Source organism: Desmodus rotundus, chromosome 4 (genome assembly GCF_022682495.2).
Source record: "Desmodus rotundus isolate HL8 chromosome 4, HLdesRot8A.1, whole genome shotgun sequence".
In the NCBI taxonomy this organism is placed as follows: Eukaryota; Metazoa; Chordata; class Mammalia; order Chiroptera; family Phyllostomidae; genus Desmodus; species Desmodus rotundus.
In genome coordinates, this window is record NC_071390.1 from 154,141,724 (window position 1) to 154,150,736 (window position 9,013).

The following is a 9,013-nucleotide window of genomic DNA, read 5'->3' on the forward strand; positions in this document are numbered from 1 at the left end:
ATCAAAAGACACACAGAGACTGAAAGTAAAGGGATGAAAAAGATACTTCATGAAAATAAAAACAAACAAAGAAACAAACAAAAGATATGGTAGCAATACTTACATGAGACAAAATAAACTTTAAAACAAAGTCTATAATAAGAGACAGAGGATGACCCAGAAATTACACTTCTGGGTATTTATCTGAATAAATCCAAAGCACTAAATCAAAAAGACATATGCATCCATATGTTTATTGAAGGGTTTTTTTTCATTAACCAAGATTTGGAAGCAATCTTAGTGTCCATCAATAGATGAATGGATAAAAAAAGAAGTAGTTCATATATATTTTGGGGGGATATATATATTTAAAAATATATAGTGGAATATGATTCAGCCATAAAAAAGAACAAAATCTTGTTGTCTGCAACAACATGGTTGGACCCAGAGGGTACTCTGTTGAGTGAAGTAAGTCAGACAGAGAAAGACAAATGCCAGATGATTTATGTTATATGTGGAATCTAAAAAATAAATAAATAAATAAACAATCAAAAGAGGAATAGACTCATACACAGAACATTTTGACAGCTACCAAATGGGAGAGGTTGGGAGAATGGGTAAAAAGGTGAAGGGATTAAGAAGCACAAACTGGTAGTTACAGAATAATTATGGAGATACAAAATACAGCATGGCGAATGTAGTCAATAACATGGTAATAACTACATATGGTAGCAGATGCTTTATTGAGGTGATTGCTGTTATATAAATGTCTAATCATGGGGTTGTACACTTGCAACTAATATAATATTGTACAATAACTATAACTTAAAAAGTTAAAACTTTTTTTTAAAGAGATCAAATAGTACTCAAGGAACTAGAGCAAGAAGACTAAACCAATCCCCAGTTTAGCAGATGGAAGGAAATAATAAAGATTAGAGCATACATTAAAAAACAAAGAATAGAAAACTACTCAAAAACCCTCATCAAAACACTAGCAAACCAAATTCAACATCCCATTAAAAATATCATACACTGTGACCAAGTGGGATATATCCTTGAAATACAAGCATGGTACTACATATACCAATGAATTAATGCAATATATCACATTAATAGAACAAAGGATAGAAATCACATGATCATCTCAATAGATATAGAATCAGCATTTGACAAAATTCAAGAACATTTCATGATAAAAACTCTCAATAAACTAGGTATAGAATGAATTTACCTCAACATAATAAGGACAATATATGATACACTCAAAGCTAACGTCATATTCAATGGTGAAAAACTGAAAGCCTCTAAGATAAAAAACAAGACAAGGATGCCTATTCTCACCACTTCTGTTGACAACATACTACTGGAAGTCTTAAGATCAATTAGGTAGAAAGAGAAATAAAAGGCATTCAAATTGTAAAGAAAGAAGGAAATTATCTCTGTTTGCAGAAAACTTTAAAGACTCCACAAACTGTTAGAATTAATAATGAATTCAGTAAAGTTGCAGGATATACAATCAACTTCAAAAAATCAGTTTCACTTCTCTACACTAGTAAAAAATATATACAAGTACAAGAATAAAGGATACAATCTTATTCACAATGCTATCAAAAGAATAAATTACTTCAGAAGAAATTTAACTAAGCAAGTAAATTACTTATACATTGGAAACTACAAAGCACTGATGAAAGAAACTGAAGAAGACACAAATAAATAGAAAAACATCTTGTGTTAATGGACTGGAGGTCCTACTATTGTTCAAAAGTCCATACTAACCAAAGCAATCTACAGATTCAATGTTAACATCATCAAAATCCCAAAGGCATTTTTTACAAAAAATAGAAAAAAACCTATGCTAAAATTCACATAAAACCACCAAAGACCCTACAAAGCCAAAACCATCTTGAGAAAGAACACAAAACTGGAAGCATCACACTTCTCAGTTTTGAAATATAATATAAGACTACGGTGTAACTGGCTTGAAGATAAACATAAAGGGTAATGGGACAGAATTGAGCCCAGAAATACGTCCATGCGTACACTGCCAACTGATCTTTGACAAGGCAGCCAAGAATATACAGCGGAGAAAGGCCAGTCTCTTCAAAAACTCGTGTTGGGAAAGTTGGATAGCCACATGCAAAATAATAAAATTGAACACAAAAATAAACTCAAAGTATACTGAAGACTTAAATATAAAACCTGAAATTCTAAAATTCCTAGAAGAAAAAATAGAAGATCCTTGCATTGGTTTGGCAATGATATCTTGGATATGACCCGAAAAGAACAGTTAGCAAAAGAAAAATAAACACGTGGGACAACATCAAACCAAAAATCTTCTGTACAACAAAGGAAATAATCAACAGAATGAAGAAGGCAAGGTGCAGAATGGGAGAAAATATTAGCACACTACATATCTGCTTAGATGCTAGTATGCCAAATACATAAGGAACTCCTACAAGCCAATAGGAAATTAGCAAATAACTCATTAAATAATAGTTAAATGACTTGAATAGACACTTCTTCAACGAAGACATAGAAATGGCCAACACAAAGAGGTGTTCGATATCACAAATCATGAGGGAAATGCAAATCAAAACTACAATGAGGTATCACCTTACACCAGTTAGGGTGGCTAGTATTTTTAAAAAAGATAACAAATATTAGTGAGGATGTGAAGAAATGGGACCCTTGGACACTGTTGGTATGACTTTCAAATGGTGTAACCACTATGGAAAGCAGTATAAAGATTTCTCTAAAAATTAAAACAAAATTAACATATGATCCAGCAATCTCACTTTTGGGTATCTATCCAAAAGAACTAACCAAATCAGGATCTCAAAGATATAAACACACTCCCATATTCATAATATCCTAAACAGGAAAACAGTCCAAATGTCCATCAACAGATGAGTGGGTAAAAAATATGATATATACACACAATGGAATATCACTGATCCATCAAATAAAGGGAATTCTGCTGCAGGTGATAAGACGGATGAACCTGGAGCACATTATGGTAAGTGAGATAAGCCCGTCAAGGAAGGACAAACTGCACGATTCCACGTATATGAAGTATCTAAAACGGCCAAATTCATAGAAGTAGAAGACAGATTGCTGGTTGTCGGAGGCTGGGGGCAAGGAAAAAAAGGCATTTGTTGTTCAATGTTTGTAAAGTTTCAGGTATGCAAGATGAATAGGATCCAGAGAGCTGCAGTATAACTTAGCACCTATTACGTCTACAATACCATACAATGCATTTAAACATTTCGTTAAGAGGGCAGTTCTGTTAACTGTGCTTATGGCACATGAGACAGGGTGGGAGCATAAGGAAACTTTGCAGGCAATGGGAATGTTTATTTCCATGGCTGTGGTAGGGGTTTCATGGGTGAATGCATATGCCCAAACTCGCCAGATTGTAAACACTAAATATATGCAGTTTTATGTATCAATCATACCTCAGTACATGTTTTTAAAAAATAACTTTAAACATAAACATATAAACAGGTTAAAACAAAAAATGAAAAAAATATATTTTATTTGGACACTAATCAAAATAAAGTTGGAGTGATAATAATAATATGCAAAAAAGGAGATTTCAGAGAAAAGAATATTGCTGTGGATAAAGAAGAAACTTTTGTAACAATAAAGTGATCAATTCATCAAGACCATATAACAAACCTAAATTTTTATGTGCCTAATAACAAAGCATGAGAACACACAAACCAAACACTGATAAAATGCAACCAAAGGTAGACAAATTCACAATTACTGTAATTTCAGTGTTACTGTCTCATTAATTGATAAACTAAGTAGACATAAAATCAATGTGGATATAGGAGACTTGAACACTATCAACCAACTTTACATAATTAATATTTATAAAACAATCTACCCCCAAACAGCAGGATTCGCATTCGTTTTCAGGCGCACATGAATATATACCATATTCTGGGCCACAAACAAGACTTGATTCATTTTATAAGAATTAAGTCATAGAAAGAATGTTATCTGACCACAAATGAAGTAAAATAGAAATCAAAAACAGAAAGATAGCTGAAAAAATACCCAAATATCTGGGAACTAAGAACACATATCTAAATAACCTAATGGTCAAGAAGAAGTCAAAAAAAATTAGAATTTCCTGCTAAATGAAAATGAAAAGATGAGGTATCAAAACTTGTGAGATATCGATAGAAATCAATGAAATAGAAAACAAAAAGCAATGCAGAACTGGATTAATCCAAAATTTAGTTCTTTGAGAAGATTAAATTAATAAACAACTGAACAGAGTGATTAGGAAGAAAAAATGAAGGTACAATTTATCAACATCAGAAATGAGAAAGGGGAAATTCACTATGGCTTGCACAGCTAAGAAAGGAATATGATAAACAATGTTATGCCAATAATTTGGGCAAGAGAAATTTCAAAGTTCCTCGAAAAACTATTGAAACACTATCAAATCTCACTCAAAAAGGAATCAATTGAGAAGGCCAACTGACATGTAAGGGTAAGGCTATCCAAAAATTTGCTTCTCCATAAAAGCAAAAAGAAAACTGGTGAACTATCAAAATCAACATTTTGAAAATTCTAGATATTGATTAAAAACTTTCAGCACCTGGGGGAAGAGGAGTTATTCATGAAAGCTGTCTGAATAGCATTAAGAATAGTCAATTTTTCGTGTGTTTTACCTAGCTTGGCTATCATCTATTCCCAGACCAATGGTAGCCTTGTTGGGAATAGGGGGAACAAAACCAACCTGGAATGCATTCAAATGCTTTTCCAAATAATAGCCATTACTTAACCTTTCTATTTAAGGTAAAAGAGAACCTCCCAAGAAGCTGTTGAAAGGCTTGTTGTTATTTTGTCTAACTCAGAACTCCAATGTAGTGCTAAAGCCACACCCAGGGGGAAAGTGACATTTGTTCAAAACTTTACAGGCAAATGTTTTGTTGCTTCTGACTGAAAGACCATGAGCATGGCCACAAAAAGAAATCATACCCAAATCAAGTTTATCTCAGCAATGCAAGTGTTGATGTAAGAAACTTCCAAACCTGTAAGAATTTTTATGAGCTTATTTGAGCCAAACTGATGACAACTGTCAGTGGATTGAGAAAATGCTCTGGAAGATGGCAGTTTTGCCCTTTATATACATCAGAACCATGGGAGAAGATGTAAGAGGGTTCCATGAAATCCACTGGTGATAGATTAGGGAGACAGGAGAAAGCGAAGGGGGAAATCTCTGCAACTGGATAAAAAGTAAAACAGACACTTCTCTTAGAGTGGTAGGTGTAGCACAGCTAACAATCAACATATACAGCACACAGAGACGGAATGTGCAGAACAAGAAACCAGTGAGGGTTCTGTGGTCTCCTGCTCTGGTGCAGTGGGTTGCCCTACAGGGTCTGGAAGAGGAGATCACTCTGGCACTTCAAAGGTATGTTATCTTAGACACAAAAAGACAACAGACAGGCTCAGTGAAGGTAAAGACTGACCTTTGTCAAGGAAGATACTGGCCTAGGACATGACTACTAGCCACCACCTGCTTTTAGTTAGAACATTTTAATTTCAGACCACCTTATATGGTTACATTCAGTCTTCGAGTTTGGAAGGCCACCATGCAGGCCTCCCCTGAGCTTGTCAGGTTAAGTATGCAACCCCTTTTTTTGTCCACACAAGATGTATTTCGTGTTTGAAAATCAATCGCTGTATTCACCAACAGGCTAAAACGGACAACCATACCATCATTTCCATAGATGCACAGTGTTTGATAAATAACATCCCTTTAAAAAAAAATACCAAAACTATCAGCCATTAGTGAATGCCTAATACTAGGGCTAGGCCAGGAAAATACAAAATGAGGCTACCCATTCACCTCCTACTCTCTAAAACACAATCTGCTAGCCTTTTATGGCATTCATAAAGCTTAAGTGGCTACCCACTGCCTACAATATAAAGTTCAACTTCTGCACATAGTCTATAAGCTATTTCATTTCACCTTGACCTCTCTTTCCAGATTCAATTTCTGCTAGTTTTTGAAACACATCCTGCTCTTAACTACTTGAGAGTAAATCAAAATTCCACATGTATGCTTTTTACTTTCGTGCCTGTATCCCTTTGGCAAGCTGTTTCCTGGACTTCAAGGGCTCCCCTTTGTATTTGCTTACTGGCAAAATCCAGTTTACCCTGATCTATTCCTGATCTAACTTCAATCTGTTCTTTGCAGGCATACAGGGTGATATTTGTTTTGCATACAAATCTGGTCATGGTATACCCTGCTAACATATTTTGTAACATATAAAAATTTCATAGGCCATAAATTCCAATAAGCCATTTCTCATTTTTAATATATCTATATAACATACATCTTTAACATAACTTTTATTTAAATCTTTTCCTCAAGACTCATTCTCACGTGAGCAGAAAACTTAAACCAGCTGTTTTCAGGTTCACTTAACTATTTAATGCTTTTTTAGTAATTTTAAGTATCCATTCTGTCATTTGTAGATATTGAAACTGGAAAAGCCAGCATTTGTGCTGCCTGTCACCTACCGAACCCAGCAAGCAGAGACAGAGATTGAATCTTTGTGGACGCTTTATTCAGATGCCTGGCAAGCTTAAAATATGATGGGTTTGTACACTAATAGACCGCCTTAAATTCCACTGTAAACTGATCATTTTTATAAGGAGAAGAAAAGTGTAGGTAAGGGGTTTGGAATTCAGGGGAAAAGTTAATCAGATAAAGAGCTGCAGCGTTCTTTAATCTTTGTCCTGGGTAGTGGTCTTTACCTGTGTCCTGGGCGGTGGGCCTCCCACCCTGGAGCACAATGGCTCAGATACCATCTTGACTGCTTGCAGTCCTCCTGAAGGCAAAGGTAGAACTGCTTATGGTCTGTTGGAGTCCAGGTGGGTCATACCTACAGTTCCTGAAACAATAGCTTTTCCCATACATCGATTACTAAGCTCATTAGTTCTTACCTGAAACTAAAACATTTCCAACCTTTGAGTCCCCCATCAGTATCACTCTTCCCAACCTTGAACTCATGATGGCGTGTAAGGTGGGGAGGCTACTGGTGTCTACACCAATAAAGACATTTGTTGTGGGATCATTTTCTCTTCTCTGGCATCCACTGCAATGTATAAGTATCTCTCCCTGGGGTTTATGGTCTTAAACATATATCCCAATTGGTATCTGCTGAAACATTCTTTGTCCATTGGCTTCCATTTGTATAATACACATTGACTGAAACACTATTTCAGGTTCTGTGTCAGTTGACTGAAGCTCTATTTCAGCTCCTCAGGACCACAGCATATGACTGCTGTCTGATGTTTTTCTCTGTGACCCATAACAGACCAGGGTGTTTATCAGGTATATTATCCTGTCAGCTACATAGTCATCTCTACTCTACTGCTTCTATGCCACTCAAAGTCTGTCCTTAAGTGAAAGCCTGTTAAAACCCTTCAGTTAAAACCTTTGTTAAGGACCTTTCTATTAGTCTTGCCATTCCTTGGGGTTTTATTCGGAGGATATGACACAAGTCCTTCCTACACTTGGGTAACCCCAAACATAAAGGCATATCTCAATTAGAATCTCATGACTGAGACTACTTTGCCTCATTAGGATTTACTGGGTGATGTCTGTATCCCCACAAGACTATTAGTTCACTGAAAGCAAGGGCTGTGTGTCTGTCTTACTCATGTTGATGTCTGGTACATAATAGGGTCTTGAATGGACAAATGAATGACTCAGCTTACATGCCCTTGCCCTTCTCAAATATAATTTTCCTATTTAGCATTAAATATTTTGCTCTTGATGGAAGTAACTACTGGCTTTAATCTTGGTACAAAGAGCATGGCATTTGGGTTGCAAGAGGTAAGGAACACCAACTTAGAGAAAAGGCAGACAGCACATGATATAGTGTAATCACAGTAGAATTAACAATAGTCAGTACTTACAGCAGGAAGGAGCAGAACTTGCTTTTCTAGTGTCAGGAACTCATGAAGAAGCAAATCTACTGAGAAAGAAAGCATTCTTAAACATCCCATTCTGCTCCAATAATATTCCATGTAAAACTCTTTTTATTACTTGCAGGACTTTTTGACTACAGTAAGTGCACAATAGATTTTTGTTAAATGGTACATTGTAGTCCTGGCAAGGTGTTAAAAACCATTTTTGTAAGCAAACCAAATGCTATAGTGCTAAAAAACTTTGTCTTCTAACACGTTTATAAGAAACTTTGCTCTTTGAAGTCATATCATCGAGAATGGAGCATCCTACTCTTCACTAAAGAATGCAAGCAAGGGGTGTTATTTGACCCAGAGAAGCTGGATTTACAACCCAAGTGCAGAACTACAGATGGAGAATTTGGAGACTCTGCATTTCACATTCTCCTAAACTTTCTCGTGTCCAAGGAAACAGGACCTTGAGACTGCCTGCCACTCTCTGCTGATGGCAGACTCTATTTCCCTAACAGAACTCTGAAGAGTGTTCCTAACAGGGCATAGAGAAGCCACACGACCCTCATTCGGGGTGATTGCTGCTTCTGCTTCCCTGGCCCTGCTTCCTTTTTTCCCCTCCCAAACAAAGATGATTCCGTTTCCTCTACCACATTTTTAGACTCATTCAGTACAAGGTCTTAAAAATCTCATTAAAATCTCCTTCTGGGTTTACTTTTACTGAGCCACTCCCAGGTTTCCCTTTGTAAATATGTTGCCTTTCGCAGCACTTAATAAACTTAGCTTTAATGAGCTTGTTGATGAAAAGCTCTTAGCTGTGATTGTGCTTGCGAAGGAGAGGGCATCCAATTGCTTGGGGCAAAGAGAGATGAATCCCTATTTCCATTATAAGCAGTAACCAAAGCATGTTTTTGCAAGAGCACTGTAAGTAAGCCTGAGGTTCTAAATTTCATAAACCCAAACAATCTACCGCAATTCAACCTCTGAGAGATAAAAAGAAAGGAGGGGCAGGGGGATAGCGGCAAGGGGAGGGCCCAGGAACTGGAGACCCCCACGCAGGAGGGGATTCCCGCTGCACAGG